The sequence below is a fragment of the Carcharodon carcharias genome, chromosome 23, assembly GCF_017639515.1.
Source record: "Carcharodon carcharias isolate sCarCar2 chromosome 23, sCarCar2.pri, whole genome shotgun sequence".
Classification (NCBI taxonomy): Eukaryota; Metazoa; Chordata; class Chondrichthyes; order Lamniformes; family Lamnidae; genus Carcharodon; species Carcharodon carcharias.
The window spans coordinates 44,739,665-44,758,538 of record NC_054489.1 but is presented as its reverse complement, the minus strand read 5'-3'; the positions used below and the strand labels follow the sequence as shown (position 1 = coordinate 44,758,538).

General features: G+C 41.9%; 1 protein-coding gene across 5 annotated transcripts in view; it reads right to left on the bottom strand.

Moving 5' to 3' along the window:
* The window catches only part of tanc2a (tetratricopeptide repeat, ankyrin repeat and coiled-coil containing 2a), a 920,169-nt gene that overhangs the window by 90,829 nt on the left and 810,466 nt on the right, over positions 1 to 18,874 (bottom strand). The gene's annotated exons all lie outside the window — the stretch shown is intronic.

Sequence of the window (18,874 nt, the reverse complement as noted above, 5' to 3'; positions counted from 1 at the left end):
AAGTTGGATAATTCATCAGTGAGATTATATTTAGTCAATGCTCTTCTCCCTCCCTCCCCAACAACTGCATTATATTTGCTGCTCAAGCAGTTACTGCCTTTGTCGCACTATGTAGAAATATTCCCTCAATATGTTCACAATTTTAGTGAACAAGGACCTTCTCCACTATAGCGTTTTAATTTCATCTTAATTTCTGCACATTTGTTGCATTGCTGCATCACATAATTTTGAATAGGATTAAAACAATGTAGAGCACCAAACAGAACACATTTAAATGTGAAACCACCTTTCATGGGTAAGGTTTTTCTCATTTTTCCTAATGTAGCTGATTGCCCTCAAACAGATGTGCAGCCTATCATCTAAAAGGAGGAATAAATGGATGTATGTTCCTTCAGAATTTGTTAAAATTATGTTGGATGTATGCTCATGTTCTCTTGGGTCTCTTACAGAAAAGAAAAGACAGGCATTACACACAGACAGGAGGGGCAAACAACTGAGGTACTTCCCAGTATTATTAACCTAATTTAGGAAACTTAAACCATCAGGGAAGGCAGTGGTATGTCACTGGGCTAGTAATCTAGAGACCCAGGGTAATGTTCTAGGGACCCAGGCTCGAATCCCACCACCACAAGTGGTGAAATTAGAAATCAATAAAAAATCAGGGTAGGAAATCTGCCACCTTTACCTGGTCTGGCTACATGTGACTACATGTTGCCAGACCAGATATACTACACAGAAACTACCTGTTTCCTATTAAAAGCCCTCTGACATGGCAGCCACTCAGTTGTAGCAGAAGGAATGGAATTGGACAGATCAGACGGCATAAACCTAGACACTGGAAATGACAACAGCCATCTCAGCCTTGTCGACTGTGCAAAGTCCTCCTTATTAACAGCTGGGGGCTTATGGCAGAATTGGGAGAGCTGTCTCACAGACTAGTCAAGCAACAGCCTGACATAGTCATGCTCACGGAATCGTACCTTACAGACAGTGTTCCAGACACCACCATCCTCAGTCCAGCAGAAGTGGTGGCACAGTGGTATAGTTGGGAATGAGTTGCCCAGCGAGTCCTCAAAGTCGACTCCGGACCCCATGAAGTCTCGTGGCATTAGGTCAAAAATGGGCAAGGAAACCTCCTGCTGATTACAACGTACTATCCCCCCTCAGCTAATGAATCAGTGCTCCTCCATGCTGAACACCACTTGGAGGAAGCACTGAGGGTGGAAAGGTGCAGAATGTACTCTGGGTGGGGCTTCAATGTCCATCACCAAGACTAGCTCAGTAGCACCCCTAATAACTGAGCTGGCGAGTGCTAAAGGACATAGCTGCTAGACTGGATCTGCGGCAGGTGGTGAGGGGAACAACAAGAGGGGAAAACATACTTGGCTTCATTCTCACCAACCTGCCTGTCACAGGTTGCACCTGTCTGTGACAGATTCGGTAGGAGTGACCACCAGACAGTTTTCTTGGAGACAGAGTCTCGTCTTCACATTGAGGATACCCCATGCTAAATGGGATAGATTTCGAACAGATTTAGCAACTCAAGACTGGGCATCCATGAGGTGCTGTAGGCCATCAGCAGCAGCAGAATTGTACTCAACCACAATCTACAACCTCATGGCCTGGCATATCCTACACTCTACTATTACCACCAAGCCAGAGAATTAACCCTGGTTCAATGAAGAGTGCAGAAGCGCATGACAGGAGCAGCACCAGGCATACCTAAAACACAGTGGTCAATCTGGTGAAGCTAAAACACAGGACTACTTGCATGTCAAACAGCATAAGCAGCAAGCGATAGACAGAGCTAAGCGATTCCACAACCAACGGATCAGATTTAAGCTCTGCAATCCTGCCACATCCAGTTGTGAATAGTGGTGGACGATTAAACAACTCACTGGAGGAGGAGGAGGCTCCACAAATATCCCCATCATCAATGATGAGGGAACCCAGCACATCAGTGTAAAAGATAAGGCTGAAGCATTTGCAACAATCTTCAGCCAGAAGTGCCGAGTGGCACTCCGGAGGTCCCCAACATCACAGATGCCAGTCCTCAGCCAATTCAATTCACTCCACATGATATCAAGAAACAACTGAAGGCACTGGATACAGTGAAGGCTATGGACCCTGACAATATTCCAGCAACAGTATAGACTTGTGCTCCAGAACTTGCTGCACCCTTAGCCAAGCTGTTCCAGTACAGGTACAACACTGGCATCTACCCAGTAGTGTGGAAAATTGCTCAGGTATGTCCTGTACATAAAAAGCAGGACAAATCCAACCCGGCCAATTACCGCCCCATCAGTCTACTCTCCATCATCAGTAAAGTAATGGAAGGGGTCTTCAAGCAATGCTTGCTTAGAAATAACCTGTGCACTGATACTCTGTTTGGGTTCTGCCATGTTCACTCAGCTCCTGACCTCATTACAGTCTTGGGTTCAAACATGGACGAAAGAGCTGAACTCCAGAGGTGAGGTGAGAATGACTGCCAAAACTGGAGTCAACGGGAATCAGGGGGAAAACTCTCCACCGGTTAGAATCATACCTAGCACAAAGGAAGATGGTTGTGGTTGTTGGAGGTCAATTATCTCAGTTCCAGGACATCACTGCAGGAATTCCTCAGGGAAGTGTCCATAGCTCAACCATCTTCAGCTGCTTCGCCAATGACCTTCCTTCCATCATAAGGTCAGAAGTGGGGAAAGTCGCTGATTGCACAATGTTCAGCACCATTCACGACTCCTCAGTTACTGAAGCAGTCTATGTCCAAATGTATGGACAATATCCAGGCTTGGGCTGACCAGTGGCAGGTAGCAATCATGCTACAAAAGTGCCAGGCAATGACCATCTCCAACAAGTGAAAATCTAACCACTGTCCCTTGACATTCAATGGCATTACCATCGCTGAATCCGGCACTATCGACATCCTGGGAGTTAACATTGACCAGAAACTGAACTATACTAGTGTAGTAACCTGAGTTGCAATACAACTTTAAGACAAGCATTGTAATGTAAGATCCCATGATCTTAATAGCCAATAGCAGAGTAGCGCAGGCTACCTCTATGTGAGAGAGTCTTGAGTTAATCACTGACGAGTGCAGACAGAGTTTTATATTGTGAGCACACAAGTATAGTTGGAGTGTTTAGTTTTTAAATAAACAGCATGTGTTTATTCTAACAATGATCTCCTGATGTTCTCTGTTTCTGTACCGACTCAGTCACCTCTAACAAAGCATGCAACCAGGATCCTTTAGCCCCAACATACCAAGGGCTCTGGATCCAACAAACTGATGACAAGAGTAAAAGCACAAAAAGCCAACAAACGGGCGACGAGAGTAAAAGCACGAAATATCACAGAAAAAAACGAGGTAAAAAGCGAGAAAAACAAAGGAATTCAGAAATCGGCCGTACCTCGCATGGTAGTTGTAAGTAAAAGAAAATTTCCTTCTCAGCATTGAAGTAATCCCCTCAGAGCATGCCATAATTTGGAAGAGTGGAGCCATTCGATCCAACCTCGGATGACTGGTCTCACTATGTTGAACGCCTTGCGTTCTTCTTCCAGGCAAACGACATTGCAGGTGAGGAGAAGATGTGCACAATCCTTCTGTCCACGTGTGGGAGTAAGACATACGGATTAATTCGAAATCTGTTAGCGTCCAGTGCCCCAGAGTCCAAAAGTTTTGATGATTTAGTGAACCTCATAATGCTTCTGCATTATCAGCCCAAGCCGTCGGTGACCATACAAAGGTTTAAGTTCAACTCAAGAATTAGAGCTGCAGGGGAGGCAGTTGCTTCTTATGTGGCAAGACTGAAGCAATTAACTGAACATTGTGAGTTTGGTACTTCTATCAATGATATGCTTAGACATTGTTTGGTGTGCGATATAAACGAAAATGCGATTCAGAAGAGATTGTTGGCTGAAGCAAATCTAGATTTTCAGAAGGCATTGGGAATCGCTCTAGCAATGGAAAGTGCAGTGCGAGACACAGAAGCCATTCAAGGATCGCAAAATGGCGTCGTCCTCCATGTTGGGCAGGGAGCTTCAACCAAAAAGAGCACAAAAGTTCAGTGTTTTGTTCCAAAGCGGGAAGCAGCCACCAGTAGCAGATAAATTAAAAGAAAAACTTAGTAGCAAAAGCATGGCATCATAATGACAGAGATGGAAGTAGACAGCTTTGTAATGAAACACAGTTTAAAAAGATTGAATGTTTCTTCTGCCATCGATATGGACACCTCATGAGAAATTGTAAAGATATAATCAGGCAGACTGTCAGACAAAGGCAAAAACTCAATGAAATTAACAGCGTTGAAAAGCCTGAAGTAATAGATGTTGATATCTACTCGCTATATAATTTAAAGGTAAGAAGAGTGGAGCCTATCTAAGTAACCGTGAGAATGAGAAGCCTTTGAGAATGGAGGTGGATACTGGTGCAGCTACTATGATGATCAGAGAACATACTTTTCAATACCTGAATCGTGGTGAAGGTAAGCTGAATTTAGAAGAAATTGATGAAAAATTAAAGACTTATACAGGAGAAGACATACAAGTCAAGGGTATATGTAAAGTCACAATAGACTATGAAGGTCAGACAGCGATGATGGTAGTAGCAGGCAAGGGGCCTAGTCTGCTTAGGCAAAACTGGCTGAAAGAAATTAAATTGGAATGGAATGAAATCTTCCAACTAAGAACTAATAGACTACAAAAATATGCCTCAATTTTCAAGGAAGAACTTAGAAAAATTGAAGGGCTACAACAAAAATTCATGTAGATCCAGAGGTAACACCAAGATTCATGAAGGCAAGACCAGCACCTTATGCGATGCGGGATAAGGTAGACGGTGAACTAGACAGATTAGAAAAGCTGGGCGTGAAACAACCAGTACAATTTTCAGAATGGGCAGCTCCAATTGTACCTGTTCTCAAATCTGACCGAAGCATTAGAATATGTGGGGACCATAAATTAACAGTCAATAAAGTTGCAAAATTGGATAGACACCCCACACCTAAAATTGAAGATTTATATACTAAATTGATAGGTGGAAAGGCTTACACAAAGTTAGATTTGAGTCATACCTATCAGCAATTAGAATTAGAGCAGGCATCCCGAAGGTCTGTCACCATAAATACACATAAGGGATTGTACAAATACACCCATTTTCCATTTGACATATTTTCTGCTTGCACCATATTCCACAGAACCATGGAAAGTTTATTACAAGGATTGCCCCATATTGTAGTTTATTTGGATGACGTTCTTGTGACTGAACTCTCAGAAAAGGAACATTTGATGAACTTGGAAGAACTTCTGAAACGTTTTTCGCAAGTCGGAGTGAGATTGAGAAAGGGAAAGTCCACATTCCAGGCAAAAGAGGTACCTTGCCTAGGTCACAAGGTAGATTCACAAGGCCTACATCCAATTGAAGGAAAAGGTAAAAGCAAGTGGAAGCTCCAGAACCAAAAACTGAAATCATTTTTGGGGATGATTAATTGCTACGGACGCTTCTTTCCTATTTTATCAACAAAACTGGCAACATTGTATTGGTTGCTCAAGAAAAACCAGCGATGGTCATGGCAAACACCACAAGCAGCAGCTTTCACAAAATGAAAACGTTGTTACGGTCATCTCCACTTCTAGTACATTTTGACCCAAAGAAAGAGTTGATAGTAACGTGTGATGCATCACCTTATGGAATGGAAGCAGTGCTTTCCCATCAAATGGATGATGGATCAGAACGATCTATAGGTTGTGTGTCATGAACACTTGGTAATACAGAGAAAAAGTACTCATAAATTGAAAAAGAAAGCCTGGCAATTATTTTTGGCATTATAAAGTTTCATCAATATGTCCAGGGTCGTCATTTTACTATCGTAACAGGCCACAAGCCATTATATTAGGACTATTATTAGGACTATTCAGTGAAGGCAAGGCTATATCCCCTATAGCCTCAGCAAGAGTACAAAGATGGTCGTTGATCTTAACAGCGTATGGGTATATTTTTATTCATAGATCCAGAAGTCAAATTGCAAATGAAGATGCACTCAGTCGTTTACCCTTGCATGTAAAAGATGAGGATGTTCCGATTCCTCAGGAATACATCTTGTTATTGAGCTTCACCAATATGTGCTAAATAAATTAAAGGTTGGATGAACCAAGACCCAGTCTTACCCAAAATGAGAAATCAAGTTCTTTATGGTTGGTCTCAAACACAAGAATCTGATGAAATGAAGCCGTATTTCCAGCAAAGATACGAGATAACTAGCCAAGAAAGTATCTTATTGTGTGGAGCTCGATTGATTGTTCCTCCAAAAGGACGAAAGCCATTGTTATCTGCACATCCCGGAATTTCCAAAATGAAGGCAATAGCGCGTAGCCATATATGGTGGCCGGGAATGGATGGAGAAATAGAAAGCCTAGTAAGAAGTTGTTTGCAGTGTCAACAAGCACAAAAATTACCTGCAACAGCCCCATGACACCCATAGGAATAGCCAGGAAGACCATGGGTATGAGTACACACCGATTATGTGGGACCTTTTATGGGAACAATGTTTCTCCTTATCATAGACGCTCATTCAAAATGGATGGATATATACGAAGTAAGGTCACCCACACCTTCAGCGACAATAGGCAACCTACGGCAAAGCTTCGCTATGAATGGATTACCTGAAGTGCTAGTATCAGATAATGGAACAGTATTCACAAGTGGTGAATTTAACTGACTGACAAACCTCAATAGTATTGTTCATGTTAAAACATCTTTGTATCATCCTTCTTCAAACGGACTTGCCGAGAGAGCAGTTCAGATCTGCAGTTCAAATCTGGTATGAAGAAACTGTCTGGAGATTCGTTAGCGACAAATTGGCTCATTTCTCTTCCATTATTGAACTACCTCTCATTCGACAACAGGTGTCACACCTGCTGAACTGTTAATGAAGTGCCATCTCCGATCAAGACTGAGCCTAATAATGCCAAGGGGGAGAGTAGAAAGAGGACAGGAAAATGGGACATGATTGTCACAGTCAGGACAGAACATTTAATGTAGGAGAGAAGATATTTGTGAAAAATTTTAAGAGAAGGACTTGCATGTTCGGTGAAATAAGAGCTGTATCGGGACCTCTTTCCTAACATGTGAAAGTCGAAGATCAAATAATAAGACGACATGTGGATCACATACGAAGTGGAGAAACCAAATATCCAGAAATGATTCCACAAGTGCTCGAGACTGAATCAACATTTCCTGTCGAAAGAACTCAACCAAGTACAAATGTATTTGAAGGGCCGACTGTACCCGATAGACTCGAAGAAACAAATTTACAGGAACCTGCTTAGAACCTGATACTCAGGCAACTTCAGTAAGGGAGACTCCAAAGCAGGCTCAGAAGCTGTAGAGCTAAGACCTTCTATATACATAAGGAAACCCTCAGAGAGGCTGACATAGTGCATAACTGAACTGTGTAAATAACTTGATATATTGAAAAATTGTAAAATGTATTTTTCAGTAAAGGGGGAGGGATGTAGTAACCTGATTTGTAATACACCTTTAAGACAAGTATTGTAATGTAAGATCACATGATTTTAATACCCAAGAGCAGAGTAACGTGGGTTACCTCTATGTGAGAGGGTCTCGAGTTAGTCATTGATGAGTGAATACCGGGTTTTCTGTTGTGAGCACAAAAGTATAGTTGCAGAGTTTAGTTTGTAAATAAACAGCATGTGTTTAGTCTAACAGCGATCTCCTGATGTCCTCCATCTCTGTACCAACTCGGTCACCCCTAACAAAGCGTGCAATCAGATCCTTTAGCCCCCAACAAACTAAGTGCACTGGATCCAACAAGTAGCCATATAGATATTGTGGCTACAAGAGCAGGTCAGAGGCTAGGAATCCTGTGGCGAGTAGCTCACCTCCTGACCCCCACAAAGCATCTACAAGGCATAGGTCAGAAGTGTGATGGAATATTCTCCACTTGCCTGGATGAGTGCAGCTCCAACAGCACTCAAGAAGCTCAACACCATCCAGGACAAAGCAGCCCACTTGATTGGCACCCCATCCACAAACATTCACTCCCTCCACCACCAACGCACAGTGACGGCAATGCGTACCACCTTAAAGGTGCACTGCAGAATTCACCAGGCCTCCTGAGAGAGCACCTTCCAAACCTACAACCACTACCATCTAAAAGGAAAAGGGCAGCATACAAATGGGAACACCACCACTTGGAAGTTCCCCTCCAAGCCATGCATCATCCTGGCTTGGAATTATGACGCTGTTCCTTCATTGTCGCTGGGTCAAAACCATGGAACTCTCTCCCTAACAGCACTGTGGGTGTACCTACACCACATGGACTGCAGTGGCTAAAGAAGGCAGCTCACCACCACCTTCTCAAGGGCAATTAGGGATGGGCAATAAACGCTGACTTAGCCATGACACCCACATCCCATAAATGAATTTGTAAAAATTATGAAAGAAGGCTATGGAAGCTGTATTTACTGTCCCTGCAACTTTGAAATGACATAGTTGAAGTTTTCATGACATTTTTTCTCATTGGTGGTTAAGTTCCAAATTAGAATACTTGGTCTGCTGGAATCAGTGGCTTGAGATCTCTGTGTTTTATTGGAAACACAGATTTAAACTTTATGGGCAGATCACAACATTCCCTGGGAAAGATCTAAGTGGCCCATGAAGAACAAAAAGTTTACACATTCCTCATATACTTGTCTATACAAGGACGAGATAAACAATGTAACATTTTAAGTTTCCCCAGAATTAACCGTTAAGATTAAGAAGTCTTTCAATTACTTTGTTGCACAGTTGCCACAAGGTTCAAATTGTTAATATTCCAGCAATTTTATAAAGTGTGACCACAGCACAAATGGATTTCCCACCTTCATTATTTTATTCCTATATTCTCCCCATGTCTCAGCTTCTGAGATCACTTGCAGACAGTCAAGAAGGTAGTGCAGTCTGGCTGATGTCAAAGGTTCTTTATAACCACTGCCCTGAGTAGCCAAATCGCCACATCTCTTCCATCATCTCCCCATTATCAGTGAACTGCTTCACCCATTAATTTCAGATGAGAATTAAAGAATTTCATCAGCACTGCTGCAGGCAGTTTTCAGTGACTGTGGGACTGAAACCAGTAATAAACTACTTGAAAAACAAACACCCTGCTGCACAACAACCCATGGAAATCGAGTCACTGAAGACTGATTAAAATGTCTGGCTGCCTGCTCGACCTGGGGGGGTTTTATATGCTGCAGCTGAAACCAAAGGATGCTTTCTGCTTCAGTGGCAATGATATTCATAGCCTGCATTAAAATCAAATACTTATGTGCCCTAACCAGAAGAATATGTTACAAAATATTCCATAGATGTGATGAAAAGATCACAGCCAGCAAGTCTGCAGCATATTAAAAACAGGCTTATATTTCACATAAGTTGAAGTTCCAAACCATCAGCACCAGTAATTTGGTAACGTGTAACACAAGTGGAAGGGAAGACACCACTGATGGCCATTGAAAGATTGAAATTAATTGGAGAATAAATGTTTTCCATTCAACACCAGGTGCATTTTCACAAATAACTTCTGAAATCCATCTGCTGTCAATCCTTAGTCACAATCAGCAGAAATATAGCACAAACTATTCACAGCGCCGGGGGCGGGGGTGTGTGTGTGTGTGTGTGTGTGGTGGTGTTGGTGGTTGGGAATAGAGTGGGTTCTAAATTGCACATCCTTGGATCATGAAGGCAGCTTCCCATATAAATCAGCAGTTGCCTCCACTTACGCATGATTTTAGTGAGGTAGGTGCCTGAACCCTGAAGTATGCAGATTAGAACTGGTTGTAGCAGGTCTGAATAGCCAGGGTCCCCTTTTGGAGAGGTAAGGTACCATTTGGATATGGACGTGTGGGACCCTTAGGAGAGATCAGGCCCTTTGGGAGAGGTAGGGTACCCCTTTGGGAAAGGTAAGCTACGCTTTTGGATTAAAAGTAGAAATAATTGTGAGTAAAAGTGCATAAACTCGTTGGAACTGCCAAAGCTGACAAAGAACTGCCAAAGCTGTCAAAGAACTGCCAAAGCTGTCAAAGAACTGCCAAGCTGTCAAAGAACTGTCAAAGTTCATTGGAACTGCCAAGGGATTTAACTGCTCAGCTTTAAATTTCAATGAAAATGTGTAGACTTTCAGAAAAAAAAAAATCAATGCTTATGATTTCACTCTGATTGTTGACGTAAGCCTGAGGGCTTTCATTATAGGATTTGTGCTGCATGACTGATTTTACAACCTAACATTACCATAGTGTGGTAGCTGTTAAGTCAGCAGTTTGATTGCTAGCACCAAGTGGTTATAGAATAGAAATATTTGTTTCCATAAAAGATTATGTATTTAAGTGAATTGCTTGTTTTCATAAGATTAGTTGAAGAAATTAAAATTTATTGAATTTTTAAAATCAATGAGTGTTTTTTTAAAATAGTGACGCCATCAGAAGGCACAAAAGTTTATGTTGTGTCAGCATGGCTCCTGAGATTTTCACCTGATGCATACTAGGTGAGTTGGCATGGAGGGGGTAAGGGCAAAAGGTGGACAGTGGGGGACATGGGTTGGCATAGGAGTTATAAAGGGCCATGGAGATGAGTGGGGAGGCATGGCATTGGGGATATGAGGGGCCATGGTGTGTGAGTAGAGGCGCCCAAGGTGGCATGGGGGTAGGTGGGAAAGGCATGAGCTGGCATAGGTTGCGGCATGGGGAGTGTGTGGGGGGTGTGGGTGTGTGAGCGGTGAGGGCTGGAGGGATTTTATTTATCTTATTCAATTTTTTAAATAAGTCCAACAATATGCTGGTTTGTAGAGGTAAGCCTTCGGTCCTACTCACCAGTCTCCGCACTTGTTTTGCAGGTGGTGGGCCCAACTTCTAATACGGCCCACCAGCCCCCGGAACAAAAAACCTCCCTCTGGGCCTGTTTCTCCTGGGTCGGGTTTGCGAATCTGGGAGATGTCCCGACTCTATGCACCAGACCCAGGAGTGAAAACCCAGGCTCAAGCATTTTGATTTTCAGTAGGTAAGTGCTTAGCTTTCATAAAATGCAGGAACTGGTTGTATTGGTAATGGTTGATGAGTTCCGTAGTCTTTGGCAGCATGGCATAGAGCACGAATAGGTTGTTTCTTATTTTATTTGCAATGTTTCCCTCTCAATATAGAAATAACACTAAGCATTGCTGATACTGTCAAATGACTTACATAACCTTTCACCCCACTGTCAATCAAGAATCTATCTAGCTCTGCCTTAAAAATATTCAAAGATTCCACAGCCTTTTGAGGAAGAGAGTTCCAAACTCTCACAACCCTCAGGGAAAAAAATTCTCCTCATCTCTGCCTTAAATGAGCTACCCTTTATTTTTAAACAGTGATCCCTAGTTCTAGATTCTCCCACAAGAGGAAACATGTTCTCCACATCCACCCTGTCAAGACCCCTCAGCATCTTAAAGGTTTTAATTAAGTTGCCTCTTACTCGTCTAAATTCCAGTGGATACAAGCCTAACCTGTCCAGCCTCTCCTCATAAGACAATCCAAACCTTCCTGGTAATAGTCTGGTAAACCTTCTCTGAACTGCTTCTAAGACATTTAAATCTTGATTTAAATAAAGAGACTAGTGCTGTACACAATACTCTAGATGTGGTCTCACCAATGCCCTGTACAACTGAAGCATAACCTCCCTACTTTTGTAATCAATTTCAAAGAACAAAGAACAAAGAAAAGTACAGCACATGAACGGACCCTTTGGCCCGCCAAGCCTGCGCTAATCATGTTGCCCGTCAACTAAAACATTTTGCACTTCCGGGGTCCGTATCCCTCTATTCCCATCCTCTTCATGTATTTGTCAAGCTGCCTCTTAAACACCACTATCGTACCTGCTTCCACCACCTGTTCTGGCAGCGAATTCCAGACACTCACTACCCTCTGTGTAAAAAAACTTGCCCCGCACATCTCCTCTATAGTTTTCTCCTCTCACCTTAAATCTATGTCCCCTAGTAATTAACTCTTCCACCCTGGGAAAAAGCTTCTGACTTCCCTCACAATAAATGATTACATTCTATTAACTTTCCTAATTACCTGCTGTGCTTGCATATTAACATTTTGTGATTCACGCACTAGGACCCCCAGGTCCCTCTGAAACTTGGAATGCAGCAATCTCTCACCGTTTAGATAATGTGCTTCTATTTTATTCCTCCTGCCAAAATTAACAATTTCACATTTATCCACATTATACTCCATTTGCCAGACCTGTGGCTGCTCATTAACCTATGTCACTTTGTAGCCTCTTTACATCTTCTTCACAATTTACTTTTCTACCTATCTTTGTGTCGTCAGCAAATTTAGCAACCATTCCTTAGGTCCCTTCATCCAGTCATTTATATAAATTGTAAGAAGTTGAGGCTCCAGCACTGATCCCTGTGGCATACCACTCGTCATATCCTGTCAACCAGAGAAAGATCCATTTGTTCCAATTCTCTGCTTCCTGTTAGCTAGCCAATCTTCTATCCATGCCAATATGCTAGCCCCTACATCATGAGCTTTTATTTTCTGCAATAACCTTTAATGTGGCATTTTATCAATGCCTTCTGGAAATCTAAGTACAGTACATCCACTAGTTCCCCTTTATCCACAGCACATGTGACTCTTTCAAAGAACTCCAATAATTTGGTAAAACATGATTTCCCTTTTACAAAACCATGTTGACTCTGCCTGATTGCGTTGAATTTTTCCCAGTGCCCTATGACATCTTTAATAATAGCTTCTAGCATTTTCCCTATGAGAGATGTTAGGCTAACTGGTCTGAGGTTTCCTGCCTTCTAGCTCCCTCCCTTTTTGAATAAAGAGTTACATTTGCTGTTTTGCAATCTAATGGAATCTTCCCTGAATCTGGGGAATTTTGGAAAATTAAAACCAATGCATCAACTATCTCACTCGCCACTTCTTAGGGTGAAGTCCACCTGAACCTGGGGATTTGTGATCCCACAGCCCAACAATTTGCTTAATACCATTTCCCTGGTGATTGTAAATTTCCCAGGTTCCACCCTTCCTTCCATTTCCTGATTTACAGCTATTTCCAGGATGTTACTTGTGTCCTCTATAGTGAAGACTGAAGCAAAATGCCTGTTTAATTCATGCACTATCTCCCTACTTTCCATTATCAATTCCCCAGATGCACTTTCTATAGGACCAACGCTCACTTTTGTTAGATGAGGTAACTAAGCCAATCAACACAAAGGAGTTGAATTGAATTTACATAATTGTAGTGGCATTTGCTGGAGCCTTCAAAGTTAACTACAGTTACTTAGTTTAGTTCCATCATCCCTCCCACCTAGTTCCTTAGTCCCCGATGACATAAAGCAATATCCATTGTTAAAGCAAAAGAATTTTAGTCACTCAAAAAGCATAAAAAGATAAAGATGCTACAATTGGTGCTAACTTCACCCTTTGCTGTGAAATTAGTATATAATCTGTATATTTGATATAAACTCTGGTCTCTTCTGCCTCACCCATTTCCTTCAAATCACCATTAGCAGACATACCTGGCCATTTAGACCTCAATCGCTGGAATCTCCTCCTCAAAATCACTTTGCCTCACCACCTCCTTTAAGTTGCTCCTTAAAACAATCACTCGTCAAAATTCTGGTCATCTGTCTAATATCTCCTTGTTTGGATCAATGCTATCCTCTTATGATCCTGTGAGGTGCCTTGGGACATTTTATTACATTAAAGGCACTATATAAATGCAAGTCTTTGTTGTCAATGACAAGAGATTAATAAAATCCAAAAGATTTGCTAATTAAAATTTGGTTCAACGACATTTTGCAGACAAATAATGTGCTGACACATCCTGTCATTAAGACTTTCCTGTTTTAAAGAGAGCCTGTTAATGCAGTACATGCCAGCTGGTTGATGCCATGTCTGCAAATGTAATTGGCTTCATTAATAAATATAATAATGGTACATTACTCCATTTTGTTTCCTGTTATTAAGTCGCCATGAAAAATTGGAAAATGGCTTAATAATCTGAAATTGCTCTTTAAAATTTTCCAAATCGCCACAGAATAATAGATTTAAAAAGCCTTCCTATAGTAGCATTCTATATTTTCTAAAACTGTAATTTCATCCCAGCCCCTTAGTCCTGGTCTCAGGGATCATAGAAGCAATCTAGACTGGTAGTTAACCAAAAATATATTTTAACAAAAGATACCTGCTTTTATTCCTTTCATTCTGTGTATAAGATGCTTAACTATTCAGACCAAATAAGCCCCAGGTTTGAATTCTTGTCTGTGCAATGTAACTAGCCTCAGCCGTGGTTGTTTTGAAAAGCAACAAGTGATTCTGGTGCATTTGGACTGGGATTCTGGTGTAGGAGACAGGTCACGACCATGGACCGATCATTATTCATTAACTGTTTAATTAACTTCATAGGATCTCACCTACAGCTTCATAGGCTTAAACCTTAACCTTCAAAATCAGCACTCATAAGGTCAAATTTATTTTATCAGTATTTTGAAACTTAAGCATGGACAATATATGCTTTCATAGAATGATACAGCATAGGAGGCCAAATGCTTCATCGTACCTGTGTCAGCTCTTTGAAAGAGCTATCCAATTCATCCCACTCCCATGCTCTTTCCCCATATCCAAATATTCCCCTCTCGGGTATATATTCAATTCTCTTTTGAAACTTACTGTTAAATCTGCTTCCACCTTTCAGGCAGTGCATCCCAAATCATAATAATTCACTGCGTAAAAAAAAATCCAAGTCATCTGTGGTTCTTTTGTCAATGACCTTCAATTTGTATCTGCTGGTTACTGACCCTTCTGCTCATGGAAACAATTTCTCCTGATTTATCCTATCAAAACTGTTCATGATTTTGAACACTTTAACCTTCCCTGCTCTAAGAAGAACAAACATTCCAGATCCCCCAGTCTAACTGTCCTTCATCCCTGGTTTCATCCTGGTAAATCTCCTCTGCACTCTTTCTAAAACTTTGACATCCTTCCTAAAGTGCGGTGCCCAAAACCGGCCACATACTCCAGTAGGTCCTAATCTATGTTTTATAAAAGTTTAACACAACTTCCTTGCTTTTGTACTCCCAAGGGCAGAATTTCCTCAGCCAGGTGGAGACAGGTTCTGATGCATGCAGGGTTTAAAGATTTCGGAAATTATCTGAATCTAGCGGGGAACGCCTGTGGGTCTGGTGGGGAAGCAAGTGAGATGATTAAAAATGTTGAAATTTAAATAATTCAATAGCTTTTTTAACCATGGATTCTTTCAGTCTGACTAGAGTACGTCTTCCACAATCTTCACCAGGGTCACCGCGGCAAGCGCCAATGGGAAGAGCTTCTACAGGGAAACTTAATATGCTGGGAAGGCTTTGATCAGTGAAACTAAAGGGTTCCAGCTATGGCCTTTGGGAGGCTGCTGTTCAAAATACTTCTACCCCCAGAGTGCTTTGACTGCTTGACAGGTGATTGCCAACTTAATGGAAGGCACCTCACCTGCCTGGCACTTCACTCACCTTCAACTGCAATTCCCTACTACTAGCCTTCAACATGGCATGGGAGCTGTTTATAAGGCTGCACTTACGATCTCTGCTATTCACCAATGCTTCACCCTACCTTCATCATCAGTATCCATGGGAACTTTGACCTTGACTCTGGACTCGTTCCTACTATCTCCAGTCTATTTTCCGTTTACTATCAGGCATCAAAGTTTTTAAGTATGGAGGCCTATGTAACTTGAGCATTCCTTGAGTCTAATCACATGTGAATTTGGGAACCGAATGTTCTACTTCCACTTTTTCTCGTTTCATTTCTCTTTACCCCTTCAAGACCCTTTCCTTTTATATTGTCATGTCTCTTTTCACTTCTCAATTCTCAGGTGCTCTGCCCTCCCAATTCCCTACCGCAACCCTTCAGTATTTCTCTGCCTTCCTGCTCTTTTTGCCACTGTCCCAGGCTTGGCCTTCTCTTTGCTAAGCCTGAAGCTTCCCAGCGTCTCTCTCGGTAACCTCTCAAGGGCTCGTCAAGGCACTCGGCTGGTTCATTATAAGCAGCAAACTCAATGCCTCAGATGTGAGTGTTCGTCATGGTTTCACTGAAGAAGAGAGAAGGACAAAGGTTGAGGAGGATCACTCTCAAGGTGCAAGAGAGCAATAGGCTGAGGGTGAGAGAGAGTGTTGGCTATTCAGGTGGAGATGCAAGTTTTGTAAAATTTATTTGATCCTGAGATGGTGGGTATTGCTGGTTAGACCAGCATTTATTGCCCATCCCACATTTTTGCTGTTGGCTTCCTCAGTCACTTCCATCTGTGCCTGCTTGGTTGGAGAGTTTAGCCTCCTCTTTCTGTCCTTGGGAAAGCTCACCTCACCTCAGTAGGGCCTCCAGATAAGAGTGACACACCCCGGCAGCAGCCTTCCCAGATCTCCCCACCATTCCTGTGGTTGTTGCAACCTCAAAAAGAGTTGCTAAGCCCTTGTAATCCATGTCATGGTCCCTTTAAGTAGAACTCCTTCCTTTGACATAATGAATGTGTCAGTCCTTCCTGACTGGTTGGGGTACCTGGAGTTGGGATGATAGTGAGATAATTCTGGGAAAGAGCATCGCCCAGGCACAAAAATCAGTAAGTCAGGTTCCTGACCCAAATATGACCCCGCTGTTCCAGCAGGGACTAAGCTGAGAATATTCCGACCTAATACTTTATTTATAAAGCTGAGGATTCCATACATTTTGCTGACGCCTTCTCAACTTGTTTTGCCTCCTTCAAAGTCTTGTGTTTGTACATTCTTAGATCTCTCTCAGTTCCTGCACCCACCTTTAAAATCATATCATTAGTTTATATTGACTTTGTTCATTTTTCCTACTAAAATGAATCACTTCATATTTCTCTGCATTAAGTTTCATCTGCTGTGCATTTGCCTACTTCACTAGTCTTCCTGAAGTCTATTACTATCCTGCTCAGTTTACTTCCAATATCAAAAAGAGCAGTGATCTGAATACCAATTTCTGGCGACACCAATGCACTTTCCTCTAGTCTGAGAAACAGCTGGAAATTCCAACTGCTCTGCCCTCTCTGCTTTCTGTCTCTTAGCTAATTATGTATGCAAACAGCCTCTGCCCCTTTAATTCAATGGGCTTCCATGTTGTAACAAGTCTACAACAACTGCACTACCTTCATCAACTCTCCCCATTACTTCATCAAAGATACAAATCATATGTGGCTAACTTGATTGCATCATGAAATCCATTGATCTGTCTCTCTTTGGGTGTATATTAGCAGGCTGTGGAGATTGTAACATTTAAGGTACAGGATATTCCAATGGGGATGACATTGGTTCCTGCCTAGTAGCAAGGTTGGGAACCCCTGAGAGTGTTTTGATAGGTCACCAGGTCGGTTCAAGGGTCAGTGAACAGCTCTTCTTGAGGCAGTCAGTTTGAAGTAGCCTGCCAGCAACAAGTCACAAAGACAAAAGGGACAGGAACAGGTTCCAGTTAAGTTAAAAGAACAGAGCAGAGAAACAGGATCCAACTTAAAGAAAAAGCTGTGGGAACAGACTTTAAGTAAAGAGGGTTGTAGGAGCAAAGGTACCCCTTTGGAGCAGTGATGTTCTGCTTGGCATGGCCACAGATCTGAAAGTATGCATGTAATCTAGTGTTCGAGTGTATTCGGAAATCCGGGGAAAAGAAATCTCGGAAGGCGAGGTTGAAACTCTGCAAGGTGGGTCAATGTCAAAGTCGTCCGATCGGGACTGACATTTGGAGAGAATTCCAAGGCAGGATCTACAAACGTGGAGATTGGAAACCATCGTGAAAAAGACAAAGTTTCAGTGAGGTTGGTTGGCTCACAATGTGACACGTCTGGGTGGAGTGTTGAGAAATCCATGGGATTGGACTTCACACTTACCCTGAATGTTGGAGTATAAGACAGGTTTGTAAATTGCTTTATCTTTCTGAACTGAGAGTAAAGTTTGTTTTTGTTGGTTCAAAATCTATGGAATCTTGTGGCTTTATTCCAAAAGCAGGTGTCTTGAATCTCAACCTTTGTCTGCTTTATTGGTCCCTAAACAGATCTACCATCATGACCCAGGGTCTGGCCAAGGATCATAACATTTGCCTTTAACAAATCAAAGCCTGCTCAGATTTGGTAAGCAATATATTTCCATTAATTGTGTCTTGGGTTATTGTTTCTAAAAGTTTCCTCACATTGATGTTAGGCTGATGGCTTGTAATTGCTGTATTTATCCCTATTCCTTTATCTGAAAAGGGTGGCACATTTGCAATCCCTCTGTTCTGGTATCGCTCCTGTATTTAAGGAGGATTGGAAAATTGTGGCCAGTGCCTCCGCAATTTCCCTTCTTGCTTCCCTCAGCAACTAGGATTCATGCCATCCAGACCAGGTGACTTTGCTACCTTAGTTTTATATATTTAGCTTCTCCTGTGTGCTATTAATACCCCAGTTAAGCATGGAGAAGCTCTTTCACTGAAGACGCATCCACTTAAACCATCTATTTCTTTTGTTGCCCTGCAATTCTGTTTTATAATCTATTTCAATTCATTATGATATTTATAATTTACATATACACCAGTTTACTAGTGGAACAATTTAAAATTGAAGAATTCCCTTCACACACAGACTTAATAAAAAGGTTTGCTTGACCACAAGTGGCTACTGATGACAAAACAGTAAGTTAATAAGGGATTGAATGTTTGTAAAACTATATGGATAAGGGGAAAGGGCAGAGAAGTGGGATTGGAATAATTAGACTCAATCAAAATGCTAGCAGCAACACAAAATGGGCCAAAAAGCCTCCTTCTGTGATGAAATTTCTATAATTTTATAGA